The sequence below is a fragment of the Perca flavescens genome, chromosome 13, assembly GCF_004354835.1.
Source record: "Perca flavescens isolate YP-PL-M2 chromosome 13, PFLA_1.0, whole genome shotgun sequence".
NCBI lineage: Eukaryota > Metazoa > Chordata > Actinopteri > Perciformes > Percidae > Perca > Perca flavescens.
In genome coordinates, this window is record NC_041343.1 from 15,628,507 (window position 1) to 15,640,728 (window position 12,222).

The 12,222-nt window shown below is 40.0% G+C and overlaps 1 protein-coding gene across 3 annotated transcripts in view; it reads left to right on the top strand.

Annotated features, from left to right (window-relative positions):
- nrxn2a (neurexin 2a) overlaps nt 1–12,222 on the top strand; it is a 121,618-nt gene continuing 109,396 nt past the window's right edge. For all 3 annotated transcript variants that reach the window (XM_028594695.1, XM_028594697.1, XM_028594696.1), the window contains exon 1: nt 1–278. The gene's annotated coding sequence lies outside the window, so the exon portion shown is untranslated. The remainder of the gene's footprint in view (nt 279–12,222) is intronic.

A 12,222-nucleotide genomic window follows, 5' to 3' on the forward strand; every position in this document is an offset into this window, starting at 1 on the left:
TCGGTGCAGCGGAGGACAGGAAGCATATTTGTCTATACGGAGAAGCTCTGGGCTTTCCTGCCTGCCTGCCTCCATCGACACAGCAACATCTAAAAGATAAGAAGACTATCCTTTCTGAAGACAGAGGTCGCATCTTCATCTGCCGCATTCATCTCTGCTCAATTTAGGATTTCTTCCCCCCACCTTCCTCTCTTTTGTGCTTGTGTTTGCCTGGCTGGAATAATCAAACCCCTCGCGCCGTAGCCTACCCATGTGTCGGATCGCTGGATGATGCACAGGTAAATGACTCCGCACACCTCCTACACAGAGACGACCTTATGGATAAGGTAATTAGCTTTAACGCGTGCTGCGCTAGAAAGCTACAAGATAAGCCATACCGTATCTTTGTGTGTGTGTGTGTGTGTGTGTGTGTGTGTGTGTGTGTGTGTGTGTGTGTGTGTGTTTTCAATGTCTGTGGTCCGGGATTGTTTGTTTGGGGGATATTGGAGCTGCTGCTCACCAATTATTGTCACTTGTGTTGAGGTGTCTTTTGGAAATGTAACTTAATGCAGCCGGAGATAATGAGCTTTCATCGACCATCTTTGTTATCACTGTTTACAGTCAGTTGAGGTGGGTGGACGAGAGGTTTCCAAATCCTACACGGTTGCAGATGAGGTCGCTTAATTGCGTGCCGGAAGACATGTCTTGTGGTTGGGCTACAGCACATACAGCGGTGGCTATTCCTTTGAATAAAAGCTGCAGCCCGGGCAGAACTATGGAAACGAACCACAAAACCTATTGTTTGATATCGCCAGATGCCACATGCCGGTTAGGCTGTTTTTTTTTTTTTTACAGTATAGTCATATTAAAGTGAAGTTAAGGTGGTCTTTGAGTCATGCAGCATACAGGGCCCTTGTGACTGTTATGCTTGAGGTAGCCTATTTATTATTGAGAGGGATTTCATGTTCTGTGCCAAAGGATTGGGCACTTTAAAGATAGGAAGCAGAAAGACAGGCACAGAGGGAAACAGTAGTTGAGTCAAGCAGCCGCCACATCATCTGTCTGCAACAAAAGAGGCTTTACTATCTAAATATTAGTTGTGAGCTGGAAAGAAAAGGTTTCTTACCTGTTTCTTAAAAACCTGCAGCCCAGTATCCACACCCCCATAGGAAGCTGTTACCTCCATACAGCAGATTATCTGGCGCCAGTTCACCAGGGTTGACCACTGAGGAGGTGGCGTGGTTCAAATTAAAGCTCCAAAATACAACATGCTTTAAAAAAAGACACAAATGTCAGTCAGTCCTCCACACTCCTTTATAACACTGTGTATTATAAGTGGATACATGTGATAAGTGAACGGAGTGAGACCGTTTATTTAATCGTCGTCTATTGTTCTTGGATTGCTTAAATTGGTGTATGGACTTTCAATATTATAATATTCAAGGATGTGTTTGTTTTATTTTTTGACTGTCTTTTTATAATATTGCTTGAAATAGCGAGGAGTCTATGGCGGGAGGTGCCCAAGATTCTGAGCTACACCCCTGCACATCTCACATACATACTGCTGCCCATCCTGCACCTCCTGTAAACCTATTTGCTTTGCAAATTCTACTCCAACAGTAACACTGGACATTTTGTTACTGACTTCTCTGAGCAGGGAAACTGAAACCTCTGTATTCACAGAACAGGCTACTAGCTCAGATTTCCCATTCACCTGAATTAGGTGACCACCTCTGCTTGGCTACTGTTGCTTGCTATCTTTCAGCACCTCACTTGTGGACAGCGCACAAGTGTTGCGTCTTAGATCCGCTGCACATTCTCTCATTGCCACTTGCTGTTTGGCTTCACTCTTAAAATCCCTGCCGGTTGAACTGACCAACTCATATAAATGCTGTTGCATTCTTTAGTAAGCCACTTGGCTCGTCATGTCATGGCTCACAATGCTCAAAACATGAACAACATACTTATGCAATGTTGAGCATGTCTTATTTGTGCATATAGCATCGTTATTGTGAAATGTTTTAGGCAGCAATACAACAGCAGGGTGTCTCACAGTCTTGGCTTTTTGTTTTCTTTTTGCTATACTGCATTTTGTATTCCCCTTGTTCATGCTTCATTTCTGTTTGCAGCTGAGTACAATTCACGTGTTTATTTTTATTTTTCATCTGCTCTATTTTGACACAGGATACGCCTCTGCCAAGATTTTACTCACCGCACAGTATTTTTGGTGCCTTCAGTGCCATCTTTACCATACTTGTCTTGCTATGGTCTGACACACAAGACATTTGTCTTCATCATTACAATGAGATTTAAGGTTTTGTAGAGTTAGCATTTTTTTTTAAAGAAGAAAAAAATGGCATCACTGCTTCTACACACAACAACTAACAAAATACTACTAGTAGTAATATTGACAATAATATGTCTAATAATGTTATAGCTTTTAATAGAATTAAGCTGCATAGTACATTATGCTACTTTACATACAGCTTAATGATTGAATGTCTGTAAGCCATTATCCCGTAAAGCTGCACTCATGTGACTTTTACATTAGCATAGCAGCTGCTGAGTTTGGAAAGGAAATCATATTTGAAATTAAGATATCTGGTACCGAGCACCAGCCAATATGCAAAGAGAGATGGATGACTGGATGACATGAAGAAGGAGACTGCTTGAAATAACGACGGGGCAGAGTTGTGTGTGTGTGTGTGTGTGTGTGTGTGTGTGTGTGTGTGTGTGTGTTTGTGTGTGTGTTTGTGTGTGCGTGTGCATTTGTCACAGCTCCACAGCTTCAGCATGCGTACAGAGAAAGTGGAAGGTTACAGATATTGTGTAGCATTGCGAATTGTGTCGCTTCCTTTCTATCATACCCCATCAAGGTCATATCCACAGACTGAAAGTGGTGGCCCTGGCCTTTTCCACTCCTGGCTCTGGCAGAGGAATGGGGCCCGCGGACCACTGCTGCTTCTAATCAGGGCTGACGCGTGACTCAGTTGCATGCCAGCTGCACAGCCAAACAGGGATTATGTCCCTGGATGGTGAAGACAAAAAAAAGGTCACTGTTGAGATCTTTGTCTCTCTACACCTTTGGCGAGTTTGGGTTATTTAATTGTTTGTGCATTATTTCTAACAAAATACTTAAATAACTGAACTCATGCACTCAATACCAGTCAGATAGCTGGGAGCCTTATATTCAGGGTTGTAACACCAGCAGCACACTGTTGGTTAAGTTACTATCTGGGTCATTGTACCACTTGTTTTAAAGAGTAGATAGAAGTAAAACAGTATTAAAGCTGCAGTGCAGGGATCTTTCGTCTCCCCTCTCTGGCAGTGAGAGTAATTACACAAACACTGTTGACGCGTGCTTATGACGTATACCTGCAGGAGAGCTCGCAGCATATCCCCCGTCCCTAGGAGCGCTTTCCTTTTACTTTAATCCTGTCTCTGAACTCTGAGTTTTTTATAATCTGGACCATCCCCTCCAAAAACGTTTTGTGGATGCTTCCTAGCATTTTCCGCCATAGCTTCCGCTATACTCCAAGCTGCTGCTCCATAATTCTGGTCCCTTCCCCCTTCCTGCCTCCTGGTTGATGTAAAACACATCCTTCCAGTGTGCCACAGACACTAAACATACTGCGAAAAACAGAGAGCTTTCCCTGGCTGTGATAGGTTAATCAGCATTGTGTCAACTCGTTTAGCAAGGACTTGCATGTAACAGACGTTCATTTATATGTGAAAGTCCCAGCTGTAAAGTCCATATATGAATAAGAATAAGAAATTGGCAAATACAGTGGCAACAGTAAGGGAAAAGTTGATTGATATCATTATATATCCTTAAAATAATAGTCAGTGAAATTGCCAGTTATTTTCACCACAGGTGGTAAAGTAGGTGGAATGGAACGGAAGGTGGTCTATAATTTTCTGTGAGCAGAATGCTACTCAGGATTCAGTAAATGTTGCAACATTGGAGCCTGACATACCGAGAGACATAGTGACAAAAATGTTCTTTGAATAGCTCAGCTGTGATTTATGAAATATGTGTATGACAAAAATGAACCAGATCAAATTTAACTTGAGACAGTGCAGTCATTATGAAGAACACACAAAGTTTCTTTTGTATTTATTTCCCAGTTTATTTCATTGATGCAATGGTGCTCAACTTTAAATGTCCTTAATTGCCAAGTTAATAGTTATGAAGTCACACGTATGATTACTCAGAAAGCAGCACATCCAAGGTCTTTCTTTCTGGAATATTGGTACATTTCTGCTTTTCAGTGACAGTGTTACCATAGATAAAAGCTAATTTGGGTACAGCAGAAACAACACAGCTTTTGTAACTGATGGCCTCCTAAGGTTGATGCTGCGATATCCTATTATCTTCTTGTTTTGATTAGGAGGATATTGTAGACCAGTAATAACAAAGACAAACGGAAATGAAGCAATGTAAGTGATCATAATCACACGATGAGTTCTTAGAGTGCAGATAAAATCCCCTGAAGGTGATATTTAAACTTAAGATACATGACCCAGCAGTTAAAGAAAGTAGCGTTGTCTTTCTGTTCCATTCATGTGTCTTTTGCACATTCAGAAGTGTTGCATTGCATTGCAAATGTAAGTATTTCAGCTCATCCATTGTTGTTACTGTGTGACAGCATGAGAAAAGGTAGCTGAAACTGCACTGTTAACCAAAATATGCCCAGGAAGCATAATCATTGCCCTTAGAGATATAAAACACAATATCACCCTGTCAGGATATACATTATGCAGTTACAGTGCTCAGAAGACGGCAACGCAACAAGGCCTAAATCTTACTCCACAGCACTGTTAGGGAAAAGCTGTTCTACTCTGTATGCTCTAGTATCATTTTGAATCTATTCTCTGTAAGATTTTGCTGTACAGTAACATCATGATATACTTTGTGTGTTTTCCTCATCCCAAAGGCTAAATTACGACCAAGTGGCCCAAATTGGGGAGCTTAATTAACTGTGAAAGAACCAGTCTTCCATAAAATATCATCACATTACTGTATGTTGATAAATAAACATGTGCAATAGCCAGTTTCTTTTACTAAAACACCGTTGACATGAGAAAGGTCAAACATTCACCTTGACTGACTGTCAGCCTGTTAATATGCTTTATCTACATCACCTCAGCAGCTGCTAACTTTGAAATAAATAAAAAATCCCGACTCCAGTTTGGCCAGTTGAAGCACTTTGATTGAACTTAGATCAGATCTGTTGCCAGGGACTTCTGACGGGGCTGCCGAGGTCTTACGCTATCTTAGTTTCTGATCGCTCAATGAATCTTTCTCTTTCATTCCAGACGTTACACTCACCGGCACGGGCATTCATCTTTTTGGGGTAATATCCATGGGACTTGGTTCTCGATGAAAGGTAGCTTGTGTGTGGGGAGAAATAAGAGCAGAATACCTGGTCGTAAGAGTTGAAATTGTAAGAGCTGAGGTTAAAGGAGCACAGTCCTGTGAACTTTCCTTTCTCCTTCCTTATCATGTCACATTAAGGCGGATGGCAGATTTGCGTGGATGCAATTGATCAGTGAGTGGCATATCAGGCTGGGCGTGGATCAAGAGATTTTTAGCAGCTGCCTGGCTGTCCATCCATCACGCTGATCTCTGCTGGGCCTGAACCGGGCCTGTCACACTTAGATGGCCAGCTGACTGCAGCATAGGGGGATGGTGTGGTAAACACCGGGACAGTCATTTATTTCAATTCACTCTGTGTCTGCAGGCATCCCTCATGGGGAACAGATTCATGCTAATTCGTTATAGTATCGGAAATCTCATCTAATACTGCTTTGCAAAATCAATCTTATCCTTGCCCGAGGCGGCTTCATCTATAAAGGCGTTTGCCTCGTGTGTCCTACCTGTGTGAGGAGGCTCCATGCCGTATTGGTGTCAGCATTCATTGGGTCTTAGTGGAGCTCTCTGATCCCAGCCAAGGAGCTGTTACCCAAGATTAACCCAGACTGTTATGTTGCATAGCTGCTGAATAAGGGTGTGTGTGTGTGTGTGTGTGTGTGTAAAGAAGAGAATCAGAGAGTAGGATGCTTGCTTGCTTGCTCCCACTCTCCGTTTTGTCTGGTGGTTTCCTCCTCAAGATGAGATGTGACAGCACTGGATGATCTAATCATGGATGTCACAGCATAGCTGCTTATTAACTGAGATTTCAAGGGCAAACATTCCCATCATTAGTAGTATACTGTATAGTCCTGAGTGATGGCTCCTGGTAATGTCACTGAAGCACAGGAGGGACTATTTGTCTCATTAATTTTTTTTGCGCACATATTGTGTCTTTATGAGGACCTAATTTATAGAACACACATTGATATGTAATGTTCAGGATGAAATCTCAGTTGCAATTTAAGTATTCTCTGAGAGTTGAAGGGGAAGGAACTGTCATTGATAGTAAAGATCATTTGCTTTCATGATGGTTATGTTTTAGACTATTTGCATACTCAGAGTCCTGGAGAGGCAGTCTGAAAGATCTGCAAATTTATGAAGTTTCACAGTAACAGAAGGGCTTCATTGATCTTTGATATGTGTACTGTAAATGTATATGTATAATGTATGTATAAAAGATGTTATCCCACATTACTTGTCTCTGAGCTACATCACAGTGTTGTTTACTGACTTAATAAGCTCAATAAATGCTCTTAATATTTAGATTTTGTCTTCTGCATTAAAAGCTAACCTCTGCCTCGTGTTAACTGAGAAGGGAGAGCATTTTTGTAGTAATTAAAAACATCTATTAACAAGAATCTAATTATTTTTATAATCTTTGATGATAGAAATTAATTGTGCTTGCTGTCTTTCCTTCAGCCTTGCTGGTGCCATGGCTTTATAGAAATTACAGTCCGTCAGTATGTTGGTCCAATACTTTTGTCCAGAGAGAAATATTTTGATTAATGAATTGACAGAAAGGTTAAAAAAGAAAACAAATATTTTGATAATTTGAAAAAGTAATTAAAGTGCTCATATTATGCTCATTTTCAGGTTCATAATTACATTTAGAGGTTGTACCAGAATAGGTTTATGTGGTTTAATTTTCAGAAAACACCATATATCTGTTGTACTGCACATTGCTGCAGCTCCTTATTTCACCCTGTGTGTTGAGCTCTCTGTTTTAGCTACAGAGTGAGACCTCTCACTCCTGTACCATCTTTGTTGGGAGTCGTACATGCGCAGTAGGTACCGCTAGTTTGTCAGTTTCAGTATGAGGGCATGCCATGCTAGCAGCTAGGTGGGCATTATAACGTGTGATACAAAGTGACGCATGTTTGTCACGGAAGTAAAGGCTGGACTACAATTGAGCTGTTTGGAGCAGTTTGTGAACAGTGTTTTCTCTGGAAGATGGTAAGTCCGTTTGGGGTGGACTTTGGGCTTTTTCACTTTGTAAACCTATAATGTGCACAAAAAGATATATAACACAATAAAGGAAAGGGGAAAAGCCAAAAAGCACAATATGAGCACTTTAATAATTTAAGTCATTTTTCAAGCAAAAAAGGCCAAAAAGCAATAGTTGCAGGTTCTCTGATGTAGAATTTCCTGTTTTTCATAGCCTTTCATTATAGTTAATATTATATTATTTTACTGATATTGAATGATGTCTCTTTGGGCTCTTGTGTTTGTTCACTAATTTCTTTCCTTAATAGACCAAACAATTAATCGAGAAAATAATACAGTCGTGGCAGCCCTAATTTCATTGTGAAAAAAGGCAACCTTCTAATCTTTTGAATGAGGCAAATTTGGCAGCGCAGCACGGGTGCCAACACAGAAGGGTTTGGTAAAAAAAAATGCAGGGTCGCCTGGCAAAACAATTGAACCTAAACACAGAACAGTCATCCAGCAAGTCGCTGCATTGGCCAGTAAAATAAATGCAAGGGCACGCCCCTGGTCGATTAGTTTGTAACGTAAACGTATAGTATTATAAACCACTGTGCAGTGTTTTGGCATCTGAGAAGCCTCCAAATTCTCAAATCTGTTACTCAAACCTTCTTTATTGTATTTCATGTTTCATGCCATGAACCTGAAGCAACAACGCAGGGCTGATTTTGGTCTGAACACCCGCTTCGACAGGAAGCATTTTCCTGAAATAGCACACTGTATCATCAGAATATCAAATGCATTTTTGAGGCTTAAAGATTTTCCCACTCATTCTTACTTTGGCTTACCTGTGTGAGATTGATAGCGTCTGACTAAATTGCACTCCATGCCATCCTCTGCCTGCCGCACACATCACTCATGTTATTTTGTGCTGAAACAGAGTTGAGTGGGTGGCAAACGGACAGTGTCTTTTTGAAAAATATGGTTGAGACAAATATTTCTGTTCGGTGAAGATCATGTTCTATGTGTAATAAAACACTGATGTATGAGTGAATATATTCAATGTTGGCAGTCAATATGCCATGGCTGAGCCCTGTCTAATGATGTTTAGGACCCTTTGTGCCTCAGCTGAGCTCCTGCTAGCCATTACCCGACCACCACCACTGAGCATGATAAGGGTGGTTCACTGATCCTGCTGCATTGGATAGAGACTTTGATTATAGCAGGTTCATTTTGCAGTGCACAACCATATAAACTGGATGCTGCCTGCTGTCTTGTCATTTAAATCACATTTTTTGCTGTGGGAACCCAACCGAATTGGATCTCTGTGGAAAGCATTTAAAATCATATTACAGCTATAGCTATGCAGCAAGCATGTGCATGCATTCTATTCTTTACTACGCCTACACTACATTTACATTTACCTAATGAGGGAACTGTGCACAGTACCATGTTTATGCTTGTAGCTAGTGTTATGTAGTTAGCTAACTAATTACCTGGCTTGCTGGTGTGTGAAAATGTCAGCTGTTACAGTGCCCTGCGTCACTGAGAAAATGGAAACTCTTGTTCTGTTGACATACACTCACTGTATAGTATATTATAGATACTTTAAATTGGTTGTTGTGTCTGTCGTCAAAGCCACAGCACCATAGCTGCTCATATTTATCACGTTTAAATCTACAGGTGCAGTTTTTCTCTGTATGCCTGTATCTTTGAGCTTTTCAAGCAAAACAAATTGGCAGCTTGTGAAGAAACATAAAAGGCGCACGTGTGCACGCACATGCACACACGCCAACAGCACGACCATGACCAAACTTTTTGCAAAATTGTTATTGTTGAATCTTTAAAATTAAAATCCATATTTTCAAAAGGCTACTTTCATGTCACTGATATAAACAATTTGTGCAGCACACAGTGTGAAGAGAGTGCCGGTACAAACATCTAATTTTCAGCACTACAGATATTAAAATGGTTATAAGTCTCTGTAAATTATGCAACATATAAATCATCAGAATAACAGCTGATGCAGAGATATGAGTTAATGGTCAAGAAGGGGATCAAGTGGATGATGAAGATGAGGATAATGACGGCTGTGTTGATGATGAAGACTACAGGCCTGATGGAAGGGGTGATGATGCTGCTGATGCAGATGTTGATGATGCCAGTGATTATATCTCTTAATCTTGCAGCTGAACTAAAAAGCATTCCACAAATGCAAAACATCTGTGAGAATAATATGCAGAGAAAATCACGACTAAAAGCAAATGTTTATAGCTGGGTATGGTTTGACATTTTTCATTCCCGGTACTACCATGATGCATTAGTTTGGTACCAATACCAAAATTATTTATTTTTCAATACCTTGGTTTGAAGAATATAAACATGTTTTTTCTACAAACAACCTTTTTATTTAACAAAATAGACCAGAATACCAACGCAGCAGTAGTAACGGGACATTTCAATATGCTTATTCGCTGTCCTGCAAAGAGTTAGTGGATTATGTGCCTGCTATTTCTTAGTCTTTACCAGTTGCCTGGCAACCAGTGGAGACTTCAGGAAGTTACTGGTCCAAGAAATAGTTTGTTTCCCCTATTTCCAGTCTTTGTGTTAAGCTATGTTAGCCGACTGCTGGCTGTAGCTTCATATATTACCTATGAATATATACCTTCAATAAATTGCTGTCTAACATAAGCAAAAGATCAATAGATAGTACAGTATCTGATCAACTCTCAACAGTTTGTTATATTTGATCCTACAAACACATTTTGTTCAGCACTCAAAAGTATTCAGTTTCAATATCAAGTCAATAAAATCTCAATATTAGACCTTGTTTTTCATTTGTGAAAAATGATTCATCTTTTATCAAACAAATGCAGAAACACATGCCACTGACCATAAGTCAAGATCCCACCAGGGTAGCATCAAATCTTTCATTTCCTATAAAACAAGGACAATGGCCAGCTGCAATAACTCATACTCTAATATTGACACCACTTAAGAGTTAACACACAAAATAACCAATCCATCATCACTGATCGAACAACTCAGCCAGCTCCCTCAACCCTACCTGCCAAAGAAGATATATTCTCACCAAAAATAAATAGTAAATGTCATCTATGAGTAATTAAAGTTTAAAGTCTCACACCAGTTACTATAGGGAAGTGCATGCCCATCATAAAAGATTGAGTTATTCCAATGAAGTTGCCTCCAAAAAAAGACAGGAGAAAGGAAAAAGTAGAAGGAATAAAATATAAGATTCATAAAGTCAGGAGGAGAAGAGAGTGTTGTTTGATACATTTGAAGTTGGGACACTAATGCACTGGGAAAAATATCTCACTACTAGCACTGAGAGCCTGAAACTGCAAGGCAGATGCCCACAGGAATCAGGAAACAACATCAGTATGTTCCAATTACGACCAAATAATCACACATTCCTACATGTTATGTGCAAAGGGGCTAGTGTTTAAGAAAGGGAATCACAGCATACAACAGAAGTTGCATGACAAAAGTCAAGGTGACACATAGAAGAATAGCATTGCCTTAGTGTTTCATGCACACACTGCTGGAAGATAAACTGGATCTGGTAATAGGGCTAATAGGAAACCAAATTAAAAGCTGTCACTGTTAACACTTGTTTTACACGTAATAAATGTTAAATGTATAACTACGCTAATTACTTTTCTTGTTGTTGGATAGATAGAAGAGAAGATACCACACTCATGTATGCATTAAAAGCTACAACCAGAAGACGGTTAGCTTAGTTTAGCATAAAGACTGGAACCAGGGGAAAACAGCCAGCCTCGCTCCGTGCCATCAAGTGATGACAACGTAAATAATCCGTAATATTGTCTAACTCAGTAGGCTGAAAGTGGTAAAGACAATAGACAAATATATCCTTAATGTAAACCACAAAGCCAAACCAAAAATAATGACAATAATGATGAATAATGAATGCCACAAATTATTGCCATTTCATATTAGATTTAGGGACACTTTACTAAAATGATCATGCTCAAAATACCAACTTTTTAGGATTTAAACAAACTGGCAAATGACTATGCAAATACATTCCGACAGCTTGACTTTTACTGTTCAAAGATGGGGACTTCTCTACAGAACTCCTAACCTGTACTGTAGGTGTGAGAGAATAGAAACCGGTCAACAAACAACATCCTTGTCAAATTACTGCTTGGCACAAATAACCCATTTGTAAACAAATATTGCAAATTGCTTTAAACTGACCTTTGAAAGGAAATAGATCTGCTTTTCACCATGAAATCAAGGGAGGTTCAACTCAAACACAGTAATATATTAACGCAGTTGACGTTCATGAGGCATTTGCCCTGCTTTTATCTGAAAAGCTGCAATAAAAAATGGTATTAGATAAATTAAAGTGGCTTTGGTCCAGACTAGGGTTGGGTATTGTTTGGGTTTTTTCCTATACCGGTGATAAAACGATACATTTAAAATGGCCAAGGCTTACTAGTTTGAAGTGAACGCACTGTCTGTGTTGTCTTTCCGACAAAACCATGTTTAATCCAGCTGCTAGCTTATGTTAGGCTAACGTTACTTGCTGTCAAGTGAAGTGTTAACTAGAGTCACGTGCAGCGATGCTCCTGTTGCCTCTAACATCTGTTTCAGAGCATCAGAGAGCAGCGCAAAAGGCATTTAATGCCGTATTAGCACCGGGTTTCGGTACCCAACCCTAGTCCAGACTGAAATTTCTCTACAACTATTGTATGGATTGCCATGGCATTTTGTATAGACCTTCATGGTCAACAGAGGATGAGTTTTGCTAACTTTGATGATCCCCTGACTCTTCCTGTTGTGCCACCATGTGGTCGGAATTTGGACAATTTGAAATGTCCAAACTACTGGATGGATTGCCATGAAATTGGGTTCAG